The sequence below is a fragment of the Prionailurus bengalensis genome, chromosome B3 (genome assembly GCF_016509475.1).
Source record: "Prionailurus bengalensis isolate Pbe53 chromosome B3, Fcat_Pben_1.1_paternal_pri, whole genome shotgun sequence".
Lineage (NCBI taxonomy): Eukaryota > Metazoa > Chordata > Mammalia > Carnivora > Felidae > Prionailurus > Prionailurus bengalensis.
In genome coordinates this window covers 123,471,816-123,491,195 of record NC_057355.1, presented here as the reverse complement: position 1 = coordinate 123,491,195, position 19,380 = coordinate 123,471,816, and the positions used below count along the sequence as shown (strand labels likewise).

Below are 19,380 nucleotides of genomic sequence, written 5' to 3'. Positions count from 1 at the left end.
TAATAGCTCACCCTTCCACTTATCCCTTGTCTCATTTCTTCAACTCCTGCTTCTAAGAAAACCCAGGTCGGGGCGCCTGGGTGGCGCAGTCGGTTAAGCGTCCGACTTCAGCCAGGTCACGATCTCGCGGTCCGTGAGTTCGAGCCCCGCGTCGGGCTCTGGGCTGATGGCTCAGAGCCTGGAGCCTGTTTCCGATTCTGTGTCTCCCTCTCTCTCTGCCCCTCCCCCGTTCATGCTCTGTCTCTTTCTGTCCAAAAAATAAATAAAAACGTTGAAAAAAAATTTTTTTAAAAAGAAAACCCAGGTCAAAATATCAGGAGGGAGAAAGATGAAAAGAAAATCTGCTGGCCTGTCCCACCCATTACCAGAAGCAGAGGCTTGCTATTAGCATAATCCAAGTGACACATAACAAAAATTACCACCATCATCAGTATCATGGCTATGGCTGCTGTAGACCAGGCAGAACCAAAGTGGTATGAAAAGGGGAGCAGACCATGGATGTGGCATCAGATCACTTGGGTTCTAATCCTCCCATACCAACTACAAAGTAGCCTTAGAGAAGTCATTTGATTCTGAGCCATCCCCCAACAACAAGGATTATGTTATAACTCTGATTTATGGACAATGACACTGGACTCAGGAGGTGAGGAATCCACTTGACTAATAGATAAGCAGCAGGAAGTTACCCTAGGTCTGCATGTGTGATCCCAAAACTCATGCTTTTCTGCCACATCTTGATACCCAGAGCATTGCAGGCTTTCGAGTCAGAAACTACTGGATTTATATCTCACTTACTTGCTGAGAGGCTTTGGGCAAATTACTTAACCTTGCTGAGCTTTTATTTTGATCATCTATAAAGTGAAGATACTGCTGCCTGCCTCATGGGTCATATCATGAGGGGCCAGATAACACAGGAATAGCTCGGACACAGTGCATGCATGAAGCAGCCCCCCAGTGACTTAGAGATGCCTTCTCACTGCTACCTCAGGGCTATTGCAGAACAAGAAATGTTTGTATGGTCCAGACAGTCCTGGAACACAGTAGGTCCTCCACACCTGTTCTCTGAAACTTAAAAGCCAAATGTCCAATGCTACATGACTATGAATGATAAAGCTAATATTTAAACATGGCTCTTTTGCCCTAAGTCTATAGATCACCTAAAAGTCATCTCAGAGCAGTTGGGTAATCCTGAAACCTGAGAGCACCATATCCCAGGCCCCTCTACCCCCACCCCATCATTCTAGCTCAATTTCCAGCTACTCAGAGTCACACACAGGAGGAAAACCACCATGGCAGAAGAGCCCCCTTTTTGTCAGCTCAGGGTGGGATACCCTAGTAAAACTTCTACCTTCAATTCAGGGAACAGAAACAAAAAGCATCCTATTGACTTTGAGGCATAAAGCAAATTAATTCTCCAAACATAGTCCAGAGCACATAACAGCCCAGCAAGGGCCAGCTAAATATGATCAGAAACCAGCAAAGCAATTCTGAAGCCATCAGATCCCTGAGGAAATGAGGATGTTGCCAAGGCACCTATCAATCAAAGCTGATCCAGGAGGAGTTGTGCATGTACACACTGCAAAAGGAATAAAAAAAAAAAACTCAAATCCATAAAGAATGAACTCGAGTTCCTGCACCTCAGGCTGTACCTGGGAAACCACAAGTCCCTTTAGAAGTATTCTGCAAGAAGCACCCACACTCAGGCTTCCCTAAAACACCCTTAGCCTCTTTTCTCTGAAGAATGACAAAAAACCACAGGAGAATGCTGTTGACAGATGAAGACTGGCTTGGTCCTTTGTAAGTTATCCTCTTGCTCTTTGTGTGTGCCAGGATGAGTCACAGGCACCCACGTGGACCATATTCTGGGCTGGGCTCAATGATCCAGCTTGGTGGCTTCTTCTGAGAGAGTAGACCCATGTCAGCCAGGAAGTGTCCTCCTTGCTCCGAATTCTGGAAATCCAGTAACTTTCCCTTCCCATCTCTAGAGTTCTCCTACTACAAAGGTGAAAAGGCTACCCTGCTGCTCTAATATGTCCCATGTTCCCCGGGACACACACACGAGAGTCCTGATGTCTTTACCCACTATCCTGCAGCGACCAGCATCCACTCTACCCCCATTCATAGTGAAGTAGCCACATGGTTGGGACTGGATGCCTCCGTCTGCTGTCAGGGCAGAGCAAGAGGTTATAACTGCTCAGAGTTGTTACAACTCATTCAGAAAGGGACCTGTGACCTAACTGGTCCAACCAAAAGGAGGCCCAAGACTTTTGTCCAATGGCTGGGGGAAGAGAATTTCTTTACTTTCAAGGGTGAGCTGTACCCACATGAGCTCTAGAGTTGCAGAGCCATTTTACTACCATCGACAGAGCCAGCCTGAGGCCCTGACAATATTGGGCACCCCTAGACTGAACCACAGCTGAGGTCCTTTCTCCAAAACTTGAGTTATGTAAACTCCAAACTCCATTCCCCAGAGCTCCCTCTGTATTAAGCCAGACTGAGTTGGGATTCCAATGATTGAGATCATCCGAACTGAAACACCTACCATTCCAGGTCCTTTGAAAATGAGCTGGAACATCCTTCTCCAGCCCCATCTCTCACTCAGTCCTCTACCTATGTGCTATAAAAGGTCAATCTCCTATGTACTGAGGACAAATTCCTCATTTTCTTGCCTTTCCTCATGTGGTTTCCTTGGCCTGGCATCCTCAGCCCTTCTCTTCCATCTACTGATGTCATTCTTTAAATTCCATCTTCTCAGTGAAACCTTCCTCACACTCCCTTACTTCTCAAGAAGTAATCCTCCCTTCCATGAAAACCCATGTGGTTCCTTCTATCCTGGATCTAGGCCCTCTGCTGTGGTTACATACAGTCATAATGTCCTTCACTAGAAAAATGCCAACCATTACTCTCTTCTGTGTCCCTAGCACCAGACACAATGCCCCACCCCCTCCCGAGGCAAAGGAAGTACCTTGTAGATATTTGCAAAATTGAATATGTGGAAACCTGCACCAGGCCAGCTTGGTCTGTGAGTAATACTGGCATTCTAGAGGGCATTCTTCTCTCACACCCCATCTCCTAGGCCTCCATAGACCCACAGATGTGCATATGAGAGATAATGGCATGGGGTACACTGTGGATAAGGAATGGGGTAGGAGATCATTGAAGGGCAGAAAATCAGACCTGTATTGCAAACTTCCTTTCTATACAGTATCCAAACTCAATCAAGGTCACTGGAGCCCCTCCATCCAGTCTGAATGGGCTCCCTTTATACCACTTCTATCAAATCCACCCCCAACCATCATCATGCAACTCTCGCTAGCTCAGCTCCCCAAGTTCCAGCTTCAGCTCTGTCATCAACCACCTGTGTATTCTTGGGCAAGTCATTTAACTGCTCCTAGCCCCCATCTCTACATTGAGGAAGGTGAACCAGCCATGCGCTAAGGTTCCACCCACTCTCTAGGATGCTAGGGTTCTATATAAGAGAATGGAATCTCTCCTTTCCAAACCCCCATTGGGAGAAGTCCCAGACTCTAACACTAAATAAGGGCCAGGATTTTTCCCACCCTTCAAACCTTCTTCTGTCCCTTCCTTATTTCCTGGCAAAGGGACACATTTTCTCCCAAAGGGTCTAATATGGTGCTTGTCTTAGGTACCAAGGAAAGAGAGGCTCAGCAATCCTTCCTTAAGACAGAAGATCTTGGATGCCAAAATTTGCCAACTGCCTCATTACACCCAAAATCTAAATCTGGAAGCTCAACGGCATAAGAGGCTGTTGTGAAAAGTGCTCATGATATATTCTTTAAGTGAAAAATCAAGCTAGTGTGAGAGCTTCCAAAATGTGATGTCGGTGCCTGGCACAGAGTGGGCTCTCAATTAGTATTTGTTAAATGATAGAATGAACTTCTTTAAAAACAAAATAGCACACCCTGGTTTGTGGATGCTTAGAAATGAAGCTGGAAGGACAGCTATCAAAATTTTCCCACTGGTTATTTCTGGAGGGGGGATTTACAGGTGACTTCTTATTTTTGTTTTTAGTATTTTCCAAGTGTTCTATAACAAACACACATTATTCTGTAATAAGAAAGCAAGTCGCTTTTTTTAAGGAGGTGAATGTAGAAAAATAAAAGTAACCACACACATATGATAAAAGTGCGTGTGCCGGTCATCCAAATGCCACAGCCCACACACAAGCCAACCTCCTTACCTCCCACACATCCCACCCCTTCTCGGAGAAAGCTTCCCTGCCTTCTTTTTTCTGTCTCAATTCCAGGAATCTGGGGAGTGGCCTTCAAGTGTTAGGCTCATCAGAGTCAGAGCCAAGTACTGAGGCAGCCCCCACCACGCCAAGGGCTGCAGAAAAGCAGACAAAAAGCTTGACCGCCCACTTCTGGCATCCCCCTGGCCAGAGCCACCCTGTCAATCCTGGAAGAGGACTCCAGGAGGGTACAGAGAGGCCTCCATCTCATAGGATGCTCATCTCCATACACATATTTGCTCACCTGCATGTCAGGTCAGAAAGGAGATTGAAGAAATGAAGTCCTGTGTCCTAGCAAACTTTTCAGGAATTCAGTATTTCACCAGTGCCCTGTGAACACATTTCCTTTCTCTTCACACGTGGTCCTGACTCTCTCTCATGACTCTAGACCAAGTCCGTGACCTGGGTCCCTATACTTCTTCCTACCTCGACTCACATCTGCTCAGTGCAGATCAGCTCAGGGTGGGCCAGAGGACTCTGTAGCTCAAAGGCAGAGGAGACCTCAGATGAACACAGGGAGGCTGTTCAGAGGAGGAGGGAGGGAACTGCAGGTGACCAGCATCTCACTAATTAGCAACAGGTAGGGCTGAAAGGTAGAGGACAGAGGGTAAGCATTCCCTATGGGGCTTGTGGGCCAACAGACCCAAAGGCTGGCCTTGTGGCTCTTGAGAGAGGAAAGAAAAATGGAGACTGCTCATGATGCAGAGACTGCTCTGGCTGCCCCAGAGAGGACCTTTGTTCCTCCCTCTGGGTTCTCCCTGACCCAGAACAAGCAGGCCTGTGGGCCTTGGGAGAACCCCCACCGTCAGCCACTCTTTGTGATTAGCACTGCCCAACAGGGGAGATCCAAGCAGCCCAGATGGGGTGGATTTCAGATGGTCCACCATCTGTAAACTCAAACTCTCACAGCCTCAGTTTCCTCACCTGCAAAAAGAGGATAAGAATTCCTACTGTTTACTTAGTTATTGCGGGTATTCAGTGACATAATTTTGGCCAAGGATTTTGCACAATGCTTGGCACCTAGAGCTCCACACATGGCCAGAATTATCAGTATTTTCTTTTTTTCAATTATTTTAACGTTTATTTATTTTTGAGAGACAGAGCACAAGCAGGGGAGGGGCAGAGAGAGAAGAAGACACAGAATCCAATGCAGGCTCCAGGCTCTGAGCTGTCAGCACAGAGCCCAACGTGGGGCTGGAACACGCAAACCACGAGATCACAAGCTAAGCCGAAGTCAGATACTTAACCATGCAGGTGCCCCTTATCAGCATTTTCTTAACTTCTCTGGTTTTTCCTCGCCCCCACCTCATCCTTCTGCCCTCAGAACAAATACCAGGTCTTCTGAGGTGGGATGTTTGAGGTGGGGGAAGAAGGTCAGACAGACTTCAGTTGTTGTCCCAGCCTGGGCACTTCTCTGTGCCTGTTTCTTCCTTTGCAACACGGTAATAACAACAGTACTCCCTTCTGAGACTAAGCGTGAAGATAAAGTAAGAAGGTGAGGCCTTTATAATAGGGCCTGTGCAGAGTGAGCACTTGATCAATCTTAGCTGTCGTTTCCTCCACACCATCATGCTACATCAGGGCTCCAAAATTTGCAGTGCCCCCCATACTTTTTCCTTCGGAGCAACTCATCATAACTAATGATTACATATTTCTTCGTGTTGTTTAATATTTGCCCTTCCACCCAAGCTTAAGCTCCATCAGAGATAAACCAAGTGTCTCTCTTCATTGTGGCTATATTCCCAGCACCTGGTATGGTGCCTGGATATAGTAGGTGTTTAATAAATATCTGTTGGATGAATAAATGCATGAACAGATAAATAGAATAGTAGCCCTAGCATGGATGATCACCAAGGTCCCTTCCAGCTCTGAGAGTCTCTGACTATTCTCCATTTTTTGACAGCTTTGGAAGAAAAGTTTAAAATGAGCCCCAGAGAAGCTGCTTCACCGATCCCTGGGGAAGACTCAGGGTGGTTGCTGCTGACAGACTTCCAAACACTCAAGTTGTGCAGAGATTTACTCTGATTTTTTTAAACCTGAGAAGGGAGCCTGCCGAATTTCCAGGTTGAAATCATCCTCTCCTCCCTCAGGGCTGCTGCGCACAGGGCACCACACAAGGCTTGGCAGTGGGTAGCAGGGACCCAAGCCAGGTGACAGGCCTTCCCACGCCAGTAGTGGCCAGCGGGTCCTAAGCAAGAAAGGCCTCGTCTCACAGAGCAACAGGTAACCACAGCAGTCCCTGTCCTCGCCTTTTTGCCCTCCAAAGAGAGAGGGCTTCACAAGTACTGGCATGGGACAGAGGGGGCTCTGAGGCTGACCTTGTATGTCATGACTTCACCCAGCCACAGAAAGTGCTTGCTTTGAATGCAGATTCCTGGGCCCCACCCCAGGACTCCTAACTCAGATGTGCAGTGGGCTGGGCCTGCGAATATGCATTTTATAAGAGCTCCCCAGACATTTTGATGCATACCAAAGTCTGAAAGAGGCTCTTCTCAGAAGGAAACCGATCAAGATAAGCAGTGTCCCCACTGGGTCCTGGGTGTGTATAACTAATTACTTCCACAATTCCAAAGTAACTCTGGAAACAGATGCTGGCCTAGCCTGCCAGCACCTGCTTGGTAGCAGAGAGTGTTCTGAACCACTGGTTTGCAAGCCTGACCGAATCACCCAGGCACCTTTAAAACATACTGATGCCAGGGTCTTTCCCGTAAATATTCTGATTTAATTAACATGAGGTACAACATAGGTTTGGGACTTAATACAGTGATTCTAATATGCACCAAAGTTTGAGAACCACTGCTCTAACTGAATGTCACCACCCAGCTCACCCTACAGGCTCCAAGCACTGCAAACACCCCAGAACAGCCTTCGCCCAACCAGAGGCTCGAGCTGAGAAAGGATCAGACAGTGGGGTTCACATGGCAAGACCCCAGATATTCCTGAGGCACATGATCTGGTCAGAGCATCCATCCTAAGAGCCCCACATACTTCCCTCCTAGAAGTTGTAGGTGGCTTGCTGAGCAGGCCCTGTGTCCTCAGTGTGTATGAGATAATGGAACACAACTGGGAAGGTTCCTAGAGTCCTCTTTACTAACATCTTACCTCCGTTTTTACCTCAGCTCCATCCACCAACTCTGCGACCTCAGGCAAGTTAAGCTCTCCAAGCCCCACTCTCCTCATCTTTAAAATGGGAATAACACTCCCTGACACTTAGCCACTACATCCTCACAAGCTACACGCGAGGCACTTAATGCACCTCCTGGCACATGGTAAAAGCTCAATCAATCTTGGCCAGAGATCAAATATCAAATGGTTCTGTTTATTGCCTATTAGATGCTGCATTCTTTTCTTTTTTTTTTTTTTTCCTTCGCAGGAGCTTGGGTCCTTGACAGCTGTTCTGCCAACCTGATACTTTCTACTCCTCCAGGGCTCCCTTTCTTGCCAGGCTTTGCCAGCTCTTTGCTCTTGAACTTGCTACTTCACTTCTCCGAGTCTCAGTTTCCTCATCACCAAAGTGGGGGTATAAAAGTACTGGCACCAAGTCTGCTGAAGGATCCCAACATGAAGCCTGGCACAGGGTAGCTCCACAATGCAAAGATGCTGGGGAAGGTGAGGAATAATCATTTCTCCTCCTTGAATTGAGGTTCGGCAAAGAACATTCTCCGTCTGCTCTGGCAGCCAGTGGGTAGAAGAGATGCCTCCTGAAGGCTCATGGGGAGATGGCAATTCCAAATTTAGAGCCCAGGGAAGAGGCAGCCCCAGCTCCCCTCTACCCCCCTGGGGCAATGTGCAGAATGCTGACTCCAGCTTGGGGCCCCTCTTACCAGCTCCCCATCCTCCTCACTCCATTTAGCTCTAGCAATCCAATTCCCTTTCCTCCACCCGGAAATCGATGTTTAATTAACACATTATTGGAAAAATAAACACAGTCTTCAATGGGACTGCAATGAAGCTAATGCAGCTCAGCTTGGGGGCCTCAGACCATCCCCTCAGTCAGAAAAAATATTCTTCTCTCCCCTGCCTCTCAACCAAGAAAAAGTTCTTCCTTTCCCCGTGGAGCCCTCCAGCATGGGGAATCCCAGATTCCTCCCTCTGTGTATCCCCCTCCCTGCCTGTAGGCAGAGAGACCACCCATCCCTTCTGACCCTTGACCTGATGATGTCGACACAGGAGGCAGGAGGTGGGATTTGGTGTCAGTACATGTATCACTATTCCCTGAGGGAAAGAGGCACCTTCTTCTGGACGCCCCTTGACTCCACCTATTAAGCTGTGGATGAGCCTTACCTTCCCCCTCCTCTCCAGACTAGAACCAGCATTCATCCAACTGAGGGTTCAGGAGCAGTCTTGCCCTGCCTGACCAGGATGATGAGCCCCGGATACCCCCTCCAGCCCTCAGCCTCAAGAGCTGATCTGAAGACCTCCCCTCCTCTAGTCCCCATTTTAGATGTTCCAACTCCTGCCCCCTCTCCTCCAGGGTTCAGGAGGGGGAACAGTGCAAGTTCTTGGAAACGGCATGAATTCTAGAGTCAGACTCAAGGTCTATTACTTCTTTCTCACTGTCCGATCTTAGACAAGCTATTTAGCCCCGTTGGTTTCCTTGTCAGACAAATGAGAACACTACCTATCTAAAGGAAATATGGCAGAACACCACGCTTCGCTTACAGCAGGTGCTAGATGACAGTCCACTCGCCCGACTCTCCCACTAAGGGTCAGGCCCTACTGCGGGGGCCTTGGGGAGTGTGAGCCCATCAAGGATCAGGGCCATGGAGCAGAGAGAAATACATTGCAGGTTCTCTGCCTTCTGCCAACTCACCACCATCCCAAACAACCTAAATTCCTCCCTCTGACAAGATGCCTGAAGTGAGGAAGAAGGTAACAGACACCGTGGGGAACAGAGTTTCCAAGTGCCATCACAGAGACAACCAGCAGTGCCACTACAAGGCCAGCAGTATCCTCCCCCTAAGCCTAAAGTGGCAGCAACTGACTGGCACTAATATCTTCAGCATGTCCCAGAGTTGTCAGTCAGACTGCCCAGCAAGTGGGTCAGTTCTCAGAATCAGGTTCCCAGACTTGGGGAACTGGAGGACAGGCCCACAGAGGTGGTATGACACAGTAGTGAAGACCAGAAGCATCCGAGCCAGGCCCACTGGATTCAAATCGTGACCTTGCCATTTCTACCCACAGTACCTTGGACATGTTATTTAACCTCTTTAGGCCTTGGGGAAGGGGGTGTAATACAGAAATGATAATAATAGCACCCACCTCATAGGGTTTGGCAAGATTAAGGGAGATAATGCATGTCAGGGGCTTAGCATAGTATCTGGCACAAAACAGGACTCAAATGTTGGCTAGTGTAGTAAGAGTAGTGAGGTTAGTAGTAGTAGTGATGTTTATAGAAAAACTAATCAAAAGATTCAGGTCTTCATTCTTTGCAAATGTGGGATAACTGGAAATATCTCTGGGGAAAGGCTCTACTCCCAGCCACCTTCTTCCTAAAATTGGATTTCCGTCTCTTGTATTCCCCTTTCCTCTCTCTACCCATTAACAGAAAGTGGGTGATGCCATCTCAAAGAAAGATGACTATATATTTTATCATCCAAACCAGGACACTTTTGAAAGTTAATAATTATACAGTAGGACAAAGGCCTAGACGAGAACTGTCTCTGCAAACCAGGGCATCTGGTCACCCCATCTCAAGGTCACACAGAAACAGCTTCATGCCCTATCTCAAGATCCAGGCACGAGGTAAGTCTTCCCTGGTTCTCAGAATCCACTTTACTCTGGCCTCCTTTCCCCCAGCACCCTGACCCCCAAAACACACACACACATAAACACAACACACACACACACACACACACACACACACACACAGGGCTAGGAGGTCTAACCCCTCCCCAAGTCACGGTCAGTTCCTAGGGGTGAAGCAGAGGGATTTGGTAGGGGCCCTTCACCCACATTTCATGACATCATGCTCCCCAGCCAGCCACTGGACATAGAAATGAAACACATCAAGGCTAATGTCTGACCCCATGCCTCCCTTTTTTTGAGAAACAAGCGCTAAGCCAGTCTAGGAGAAGTATTCAAGCTCCCAGGTCAACAGGATCCAGTCACCAGCTGCTCGGACTTCTGAATGGAGCCCCAGCTGTATATGAGAGTAATCTTAATGGGTAGGGCTACATGGGACTGAGAACCTAGAGCATGCCACTGCAGTCTCTTCCTCCAGTACATTCAGAGGATGACCTTGACTAGCTCTCAGAGACTCCAGTAACCTTGGAGTATAGGCCAGCAGTCTTCCTCCAATCTCTCTCTACTCTGTAAGAATCAAGTCTGCCCTCTTTAAAGACACACCTACTCCCACTCATCTCACCTGGTGAGGAGAGACCCACTCCTCTGACAGAGGAAGGAGGAGAACTAAGAGGGGCCCTGAGGCTGCCACTAACACATTATCCTTTGAGAAGGGGTGCACACTCACAAGGCAGCATGATGGTGTGAAAAGAGTAATACCTGGACAGCCAGGAAACCTGGACTCCAGCTTTGTCTCTGGATCAAGTGTCTTTGGACAAACCACTTAATCTCTGGAAACCTCAGTTTTCTCGTCTGTATTTGAGGGCACCGGGTGAGATGATCGCTCAACTCCCTTTTACCTCTAACAGTATAACGTAAGGGTTATGAACTGGGCTCTAAGAGTTCAAGTCCTTGAACTGACAGGTTACTACATTACTTTGTGTAAGTCTAAGCCTTGGTCTCCTCCTCCTTTGTCCAAGGCAGGTAATAAGAACATACTGCATTGAGCAGTCTGGAGAATAAAATGAGATACTGAATGTTTACAAAACAACCCATCTTGGTGCAGAACTTGGTACATATCAAGGTCCTCAAAAATGGCAGCCATACCAATACTATTACCACTACCACTATGATGATGATGGCTAATATTACAGGGATGATGAAGGAGGCAGAGTCACTCTGAGTCAGGCATGGAGACCTTTCTCAATTAGAAAGTTTCATACTTTCCAATCCCTCCAGCAGATCTGGGACTTGCAGGGAGGGATAAGACAGCCAGAGGCCAAGTTCAGCCTTCCCAGAAGACAGGTCCAAACTGCTAGAGAAGAAAAGAGAACCCCAATACCAAACCCATATGGTTCTTTCCCCCAATCAACAAATATTTGTTGAGCACCTACTACGTGGCAGGAAGTGTCCTAGGTGCTGGGAACACTGTGATGAACAGAAACAAAGCCCTTGAGCTCCTGGAGCTTGCATTCTAGAGGAGATGAGATCACCTTAACACTTCAGTATATAATACAGTACTAGGTAGCGATTAGCAAATTTGAAGGCAGGGTAACAGGCTGGAAAGTGGCTGGAGGTGGGGTCAGGGGGTTATTTTAGAAAGCCAGTCAGTATAGTGCTCTCTGAGCAGGCATCATTTGAGCACAGACCTGGAGGAAGAGACTGGGAGCAGGCCCCGCACATAGCCCCTGCTGAGCCCCATACTGCCACCTGTGGCTGGCCCAGTTGCACAGCCTCACTTAGTCACTGCAGAGCAGCCAGGGCTGGCCCTCAAGGGTCAGAGCTGCGCCTCAGCCATTTCCCCCTGCAGGTGCATGCTTGGGGGAGACCCGGCCTGATCACTGCCGGGACTAAGGTACCAGGCAGGTACGTTTCTAGGAGGCAAGCTTTGGAAGAGGCACTTCCACTTTTTGCAAGTCCCCCATCCACACACAAGGGTCATAAAGAGGTAAGAAGAGAGGGGGGATCCAAAGAGCATTCTCTAATCTGTGTCTGGCACAAAAATTTGCCCCAGAGGCATCCTACTCGCTATTTCTCCCCTTTCTCTGGCAATGACGTAACCCTTTCTCCCTAACTCTTCAAGGTCAGCCCCGGGAAGGGAGAGGGATGTCAGAAATGGAGGACAATCAGCATTTTGCTCTGGGGAGGTTTTTTTTTTTCTTTCGGGCAAAATGTTTACCAATTTCATTTATAATTGCATAAAGAAGGGCACACCTTTAGCCAAAGGAGACAGAAAATGGCGTCTGATAGTTAAGGCAGCTGGAGCCCCGAGCACTGGGGGCTCGGCTGTTTTCCCGGCCCAGGGAGATCTCAGCTCCTGGGGGCTGCAGCCTCAACCGAGGCCGAGCCTCCCAAGGGTGGCTGGTGCTGGGAGGGCAGGGCCCTTCTCCCTGGGGCTCCGGAGGTGGTGGGGAAACCCTCAATTTCACCCACCTCTCTGCCATCAGTCTGCATCCGCCCACCAGTCATCCACGAGCACCCCCCCCCCCCGCCCGCCCACAGGCTGGTTTGGGGACGTGGGGACCTCACGCGACGCTTCCACTGGAGACCCGAGAGGTTTCTCCCCCTCCACCCCCTTCTCAGCTATCCTGAACACTCCATTGCCCTCTGTCTCCCACTGAACACCCTCGCTTTTTGCCCTCCCCTCCCCAAGGGGAAGTCAGCTTCCCAGGGCTGGCACCCCCACACGTCTCCAGAGCCCCGCGCACAGCCATGGCCAACAGTCACACTCCGGCGGCACAAACAGGCAGTCAGCCTCCTGCGTGACCCGCACACATGGTGTCAACACTCCCATGTGGTCCAACTGGACGCACACTGGTGTCTGACAAAACACAAACATCCCCCCAGCCCCCACCCGAAGGGCAACACAAAGGCCATGAAGAATTTCAAGACCAGACGACATCGGACATCAGAGAGAGAGCCGGGTAGGACAAAGACATCACTCCGTGCTTGCAACGAACAACGACAACTCTGGGACGTTCTGCAGTGCCCTCTGGCTTGACACAGCCCACTGAGCAGAGCTGTGTGTGTTGGCGTGTGTAAGAGAGCATACATATGTGTGGGTGTGGGGGTGGTGTCTCTCTCTACTGTCCAAGCAGCAAACCTCCCCAGAGGTAACCCAGTCCAGACTCTGATTTCCCCGTAACCTTCCTCCAATGTGCCGCAAACGCATATTACACGGATGGTTAAATTGGATCATTATCACTGGGTGCTTATTTGGCCAAAAAAAAAAAAAATCATTAATGTCATCTACCCCCACTCCACTCCCCTTTTCAAGAGGCGCCCTCCCCCAAAGACTCTCCAACATGCTAATCCCATGAACTGCGACACACCACAGCTTTCGGGAAAGAATAATGGCGAGGAGAAAGAAGAGAGCAGTGTGGGGAAGAGACGTGGATAACGTTACTGCATTGCCCGTATGAAGATGGGTGGAAAGGAGCCATGGTGGAGGTAGGGGTGGGGAGAGCCACAGAGGGGAATGAAACCAAACGAAATCCAGCCCTTGGTCGCCTGTGTCCGTGTGTGTGAGTGTGTGTGCAAGAGCGTGTGCAAGTGCGTGTGTAGATGTGCCGACTTAGCCCTCCTATCAGAAGGCTGCATCCGTGTGGCATGTAGGAAAGGCCATCGCACCACTGTTGTGTTGCAAAAAAAAAAAAAAAAAAAAAAAAAGGAAAGAAAAGAAAAGAAAAAAGAGCCGCAGAGCCATCAGAATCAGAATTTTCTCATCGAGATGGAAAGGGCTAGAGGAAAGGGGGAGGGGGCGTATGGGTAGGGGAGAGCCGCGTGTGGCAACAGAAGGCAAGAAGAGCATGGCAAAATTGGGGGAGGATAAAGGGGGTAATTGGTGGTGGGGTGGAAAAAACTACACGAGCGCCTGAGACACACACACAATACCCAAACGCCAACCCCACCGCTCCACTGTTCATCTAAGACTGACAACCTGTCCCCCATCTCCCGCTGCCTCTCTGTGCCCCCAAAGCTGGTGCCGGTGGATTTCTCTATCTCGGTTTTGCAGCAGTGGGCTAATTACAACCAAGCCCCCTTACCAAATTAACCCCTCCCCTCCCTCTCTTTTTCTCTCTAAAAGGCCAATTGAAGAATAATGTGTTTTTAGAGATAATGGATTTTTTTTCCCAAGGAGCGAAAGAAAGGGGGATGCAGAACAGAAATTCTGCAAACCGGTGACTTCCGACCCCATCTCCATCTCCCCTCATATCCCCACTCGCTGTAGCTTCTCATCTACCATTTTCCAACCATCCCCTTGTCCCCCACCACCCAAAAGAAAAGACCTTCCTACCATGCATATCGACAAACACACCAACCGCCACCCAATCTCAGTAGCCGATCTCAAAACCCCAAGCATCAATCCACCTCAATACATTCTTTCCCTTATATAAGAACCAAATCATCAACATATTCAGTAGAAACGCAGCATTAAAAAGAAATTAACAAAAAAGGAGGCCAGACCCCGTCAAACCCCCAATAATTAATAACAGGGAGCTACCAGAGAAGCAAAGAAGTAGTTGTCTCTCAAAATCTAGAATCCCTTTGATTTCTGGCCCCCTCATCTTAAGAAACAATTTTTTTATATCATTATTTCACTAGAAAGGGCCGGAAAGCTCCAGAAAAGGGCATTCGCACAGTCCGGTTGTTCAAAAAAAAAAATTAACCCAGCCCTGTTGCTCACTTTAATAACGAACTTCCAGCATCCAGCCTTTTCCCCCTCTTCCAGAAGGAAGACTGGCTCACAGGATGAACCCCAGGCTGCAGAAAATGGGCCAAGAGCCCTTGCTCTCCACTCCCCAACCAAAAAAAAAAAATCAAACAATAGGAATATCTCTGCACAACCAGCACCCATCTGAAATATCGTTTGCCCCAATATCACTTAGGCAGATTAAGCTAGAAGATTAAAAAAAAAATACCAGCCTTGCTATGTCTCTCCCCCCCTCCAACCCTCCGCCACGTACCCAGTAGCCCTTAGGTAAACTTGCCCATCATAACCAGCGGGACCATTTTAACTCGAAAGGCGATGCAGAAGCCCTTGAACGATGAAAGGAGACTCTACCCAGAATGGCAAATTCATAGAGGGCTAGTTCTTCAGGTTCGCCAGACCTAACCTCCAGGTGCCCCCAGATAGACTATCCCGAGCACAGAGTCACCCAGTGCGCTGGGAGTTCAAATTTCCATTGGAACCTTCATCACAAAGGCAAACGGTCATCTGACCCCTGAAACTACACTGTCCTCCAGGTGTGATGAGGAGTGACCCTCATGCTCCCAGGGCCATCCATAGGACCCAGGGCAGAGAAAGAATTAGGAATGTTGAGGTGGATTGGTCTAGTAAAAGGAAACTATCTCCCCAAGCGGGAATGACCGGAGGAAGCGGGGAGAGGACGGCCCCAGCTCTCCCACTTTTCCTAGGTGGTCTGACTGTGTCTTGCTCCATCCTAGCCTAGCTATTAATGATCTCTGACCTTTGCATTAAAAAAAAAATTAAAAATCAGTGATCAGGGGAAAGAAATCCTACCTTACCTAAACCCCTGTAAGAGTTAGCAAAAATACAGTTGTCTCACTGCATGATGATATTTCTATATCAAGATCAAAAGAGGAGGCATTTAATGGAGGGAGGAAGAAATTTATTTTTTTTAACAAGTAATCACAGGGTAAGTCACCTGCAAAGCAGCCGAGCCCATAGGTTGCTATTACATCACTGGCCTAGGAAGGGATGGGGGGTGGGGGGAGGACAGATTATTTTTCCCTTGTCATCAGGATGATGTTTCTAAAGCAGTTAAGTTTCATGGTTAAAAAAGAGAGAGTGAAAGAGCCAAAACTCTGGGTACAACACAATACCTTGAAAAAAAAGACATCGAACCAGCCTTTAAGGTCACTGAGAGCTTGCAAAACCCACAGTGCTTACACAGAGTGGAAGTTTTCAGGCAAGCCTGCTACTAAATCATTAATATAAACAAATGGAAGGCAGAGAAGGAAGATTCCCTTGTAACGGATCCAAACAGGAGTATACACGCGCACACACACACACACACACACCATACATACATACTCCCTTTTCACCTCTGATTATGCCCACCTTCACAACAAGATAGCGGGAGTCCAACCTGAATCTTGAGACTCAAGAACCACATCCTCACACCCCTTCCAAAAAAAATCTATTTCTCTCTCTCTCTCTCTCTCTCTCTCTTTCACACACACACACACACACACACACACACACACACACACCCCTCTCAATTCCTCAACAGCTAGGGAAATCCCTGTCTCAATTCAATTTTGTCTTATGATCCTCAGAGTGTCTCTTCTCCTTCTCATTTGAACCAGCCCTCCCCCCCAAAAAAAATAATAATTAGGGGGAAAGTAACTACAAAATGCCAAAAAACTATCTGCCCAAAATGAAGTGACAAGCACACATCATTTCAGACTAAAAATCCAAGCAAATAGGAGAAAGACTTAGAAGAAAAAAAGATTTTAAAAAATCTAAAACATTCTCTGACTTTTCCAACATCTGGAGCAAAAGAACTCAACTTCCAGGAGCAAGTGAAGGAAAAGAAAGGCAGTTGAAAAGCCATTCCCGTGGTCAGCTGAGACTCTCTGATCCAGCATCCAAAAAAAAAAAAAAAGAAAAAGAAAATCTAGGTTGGTGGCTCCCAACTGAAAACTTCTACCCTCTCAGGAGCAACCTCTTCCCAGAACGAACAAGAACCTTGAGTTGTTTCACATCCTGCCTGCCTGCCTTTCCCCCAAAACCTTACCTTTCCAGTTGAACAGAAGATTTGTGATGTTTGTTTGTTTGATGTTTAATCAACTGAGTTTGCTGGGTATGTTTCCTCTTTGGAAAGGTTCAAATTCCAGAATATTTCTCTCTCCTTCTCCTTTTCTCTCTCTCTGGGAGGGAGTGGCGGGGAAGAAGGGAGGGGGGTGTCGGAGGTGTGAAAAGCAGGTCCGCGGTGGCTCAAGATGCTGGCGGCTGCGAGAGAGGGGAGGACACGCTCGCCTCTCCCTCTCAGGGAGTTGCATGCAAGAGGAGATGTGTAGGGCTGAGCTCGGAGCCTGAGACTGCCGGGGAGCCCAGGAATTTCACGCACTCCAGAGCCGGCCCCTCCCTCTCCCACACAGACCCCGGCATTTAAAGAGACAGCCAAGCTGCCTGGCTCAGGGCTTCACCTCCTCCCTGACTGTTTTGCAAACAGCTGAGAAGATATCATCAGGGAGGGGCACTGTGCAGCCCCCTAAGACTAAGAGGCAGTGTCAGGAGCTCAGTTCTCCCCCTACCCCAGCCTGAGGAAGGTTCTTTGCCAGAACCGAAGCAGGAATGAAAATAAAGACAAAATCTTCATTTATAGGTTCAGTAGACTAAGCCACTTCCCCACTGCTGAAGATGCATGTGTCCCATTGCAGACAGGGAGTGGAAAGGACCCTGACCTAAAAGCATGCCTCAGTTTCCCCAAGTAGCCACTCCTTGCAAAACCAGGGCAATCCTTGAGCATCAGATGGAGGCTAGGGCTGTAACTAGGACACAAAGCCATTCCTTCAACAAGCACTTTGGATGCCTGCTTAGGAAGAGGCACAGCGTATAGGATGAGGGCTGGGGACATAGAAATGAAGGTGACAAACTGGGCTTCCCCTCCAAGGGCTGCTAGTTACAAAGACAGATGGAGGCATAGCCAACCCTATGCACAGGGGCTGTGAGCTAACAAAGACAGAGGCAAGGGTCTAGCATTGTGGTGGGTCAGGGGGATGGCTCCCATCTGTGGCTCACACCCTGAGCTCAGGGCCTAGGTATTTCTACTGCACCACCAAACCCTTCAAAATCCATTGCCAGTTTTGCTGAACTAGTCTATGTCTGTGGAAACACTTCCCCATTCAAGACTAAACAAGAGATGACAGTCGGTGGCACCAAACACAAGGTTTTGTTCAGCATCAGGCCCTGGTACCTCACAGTGGGAAAACAGCCCCACCCCCTTTCTTCTCCAGCCTTCCTTTTCTGAAGGGCTACATGGCATGTCCCTCATCTAGCCAGTGCCAATGGCAGGTATCGCCACTAACAACTGTTGAGCACTTACACATGCAAGCACATGGGTCATCTCATTCAATCCATGGAGACCGGTGCTATTTGACAGTTGTCCATCTTACAGTTGAGGAAATCAAAGCTTTAGAGAGGCTCTCCAAGGTGGCATAGCCAGAAATAACCAGAATGACTTTGAACTTGGGTCTGACTCCAGAGCCTGCCTACTCAGCCACAGCGCTACATTGCCTCCCTTCTATGGAGGGTAGTTCTTATATTTCTGTTCTTTACTGGACGTACTGAACATTCCAGCCACCCTAGCACTTGCCCAAACCTACAAACTTTGACAGCATGTGTACCAGGAAACATGCTAACCTGAAACAAAATGAGTGAGACGAGTTCCCTGCGCCAAGGAGTCCCCTATGCATTGGTAGAAGATGGCCATGTGTTTCTATAAAGGGAAAAACAGCAGTCACGAAAGCAACGTAAAGGAGGCTGTATGAGATTATCAAGATGCAAGTGATAAATGTTGATGTTATAGCAAGCTCGGTGGGCTAAAGTGGCATTTAGGCTGGGCATAAATAGACACATGTGACACCAGCATGCCTAGTCTACTCTTCAGTCTGCTTTACCTTTCAGATCATAGTCTCATTTTTTTGTGTTTCTTTGGGTCCCCAATTTTCAACACCTCTATGGTATTCAGCACCTAATAGGAATACAAACATGTCTTAATGGATTAATTTCATGCGTGACACTTCACCTTCTGCCAGTTCATGCCAGACCTAAACTGCCCTGGCCAGCTGATCTGTATCTTCCTTACCTGGCCTTCCTTGAAGCCCATGTACCTTATTTGTTCTTGGAACCCAGAAGGAAAATTCAAAGAATACAGTGCATGGGGTTCGGCAAGCTGTATGGAGCTCTGGAGGGAAGAACCATGTAAAGAAACCACCACGATCCATCAGGATGTTGGAAGGAGCTGCACACACACTTTTGGGAGCAACAGGAAGAGACTTAAGGGACATCAGGGGGACATGAGGGCATTAGTCCAAAGGGAAAGCCTGAGGGCTCACTGCCCTGAGATGTCAGTTCCCACCAGACTCCTTCAGCAAACACTGGCCTTGGAAGAACATCCCCTAGGGAAGTCCACCGCATGTCTGCAGGGTAACTTAGAAGTTAGGACGCATACCTGGATTCCAATTCCAACTGGGCCAACGATGTTCCATGTGACTTGAATAGTTTGCTTTGCCCTTTCCAAGTGTTAGCATCCTTACCTACAAAATGGAGAGGACACCTGCACTTACTTCATAGAATTTCCACAAGAATTAGT

General features: G+C 48.3%; 1 protein-coding gene across 27 annotated transcripts in view; it reads right to left on the bottom strand.

Moving 5' to 3' along the window:
• The window catches only part of NRXN3 (neurexin 3), a 1,568,410-nt gene extending 1,551,307 nt beyond the window's left edge, over positions 1 to 17,103 (bottom strand). For all 27 annotated transcript variants that reach the window (XR_006293453.1, XR_006293454.1, XR_006293455.1 and 24 more), the window contains exon 1: positions 16,801 to 17,103. The gene's annotated coding sequence lies outside the window, so the exon portion shown is untranslated. The remainder of the gene's footprint in view (positions 1 to 16,800) is intronic.
• Positions 17,104 to 19,380: the final 2,277 nt, after the last annotated feature.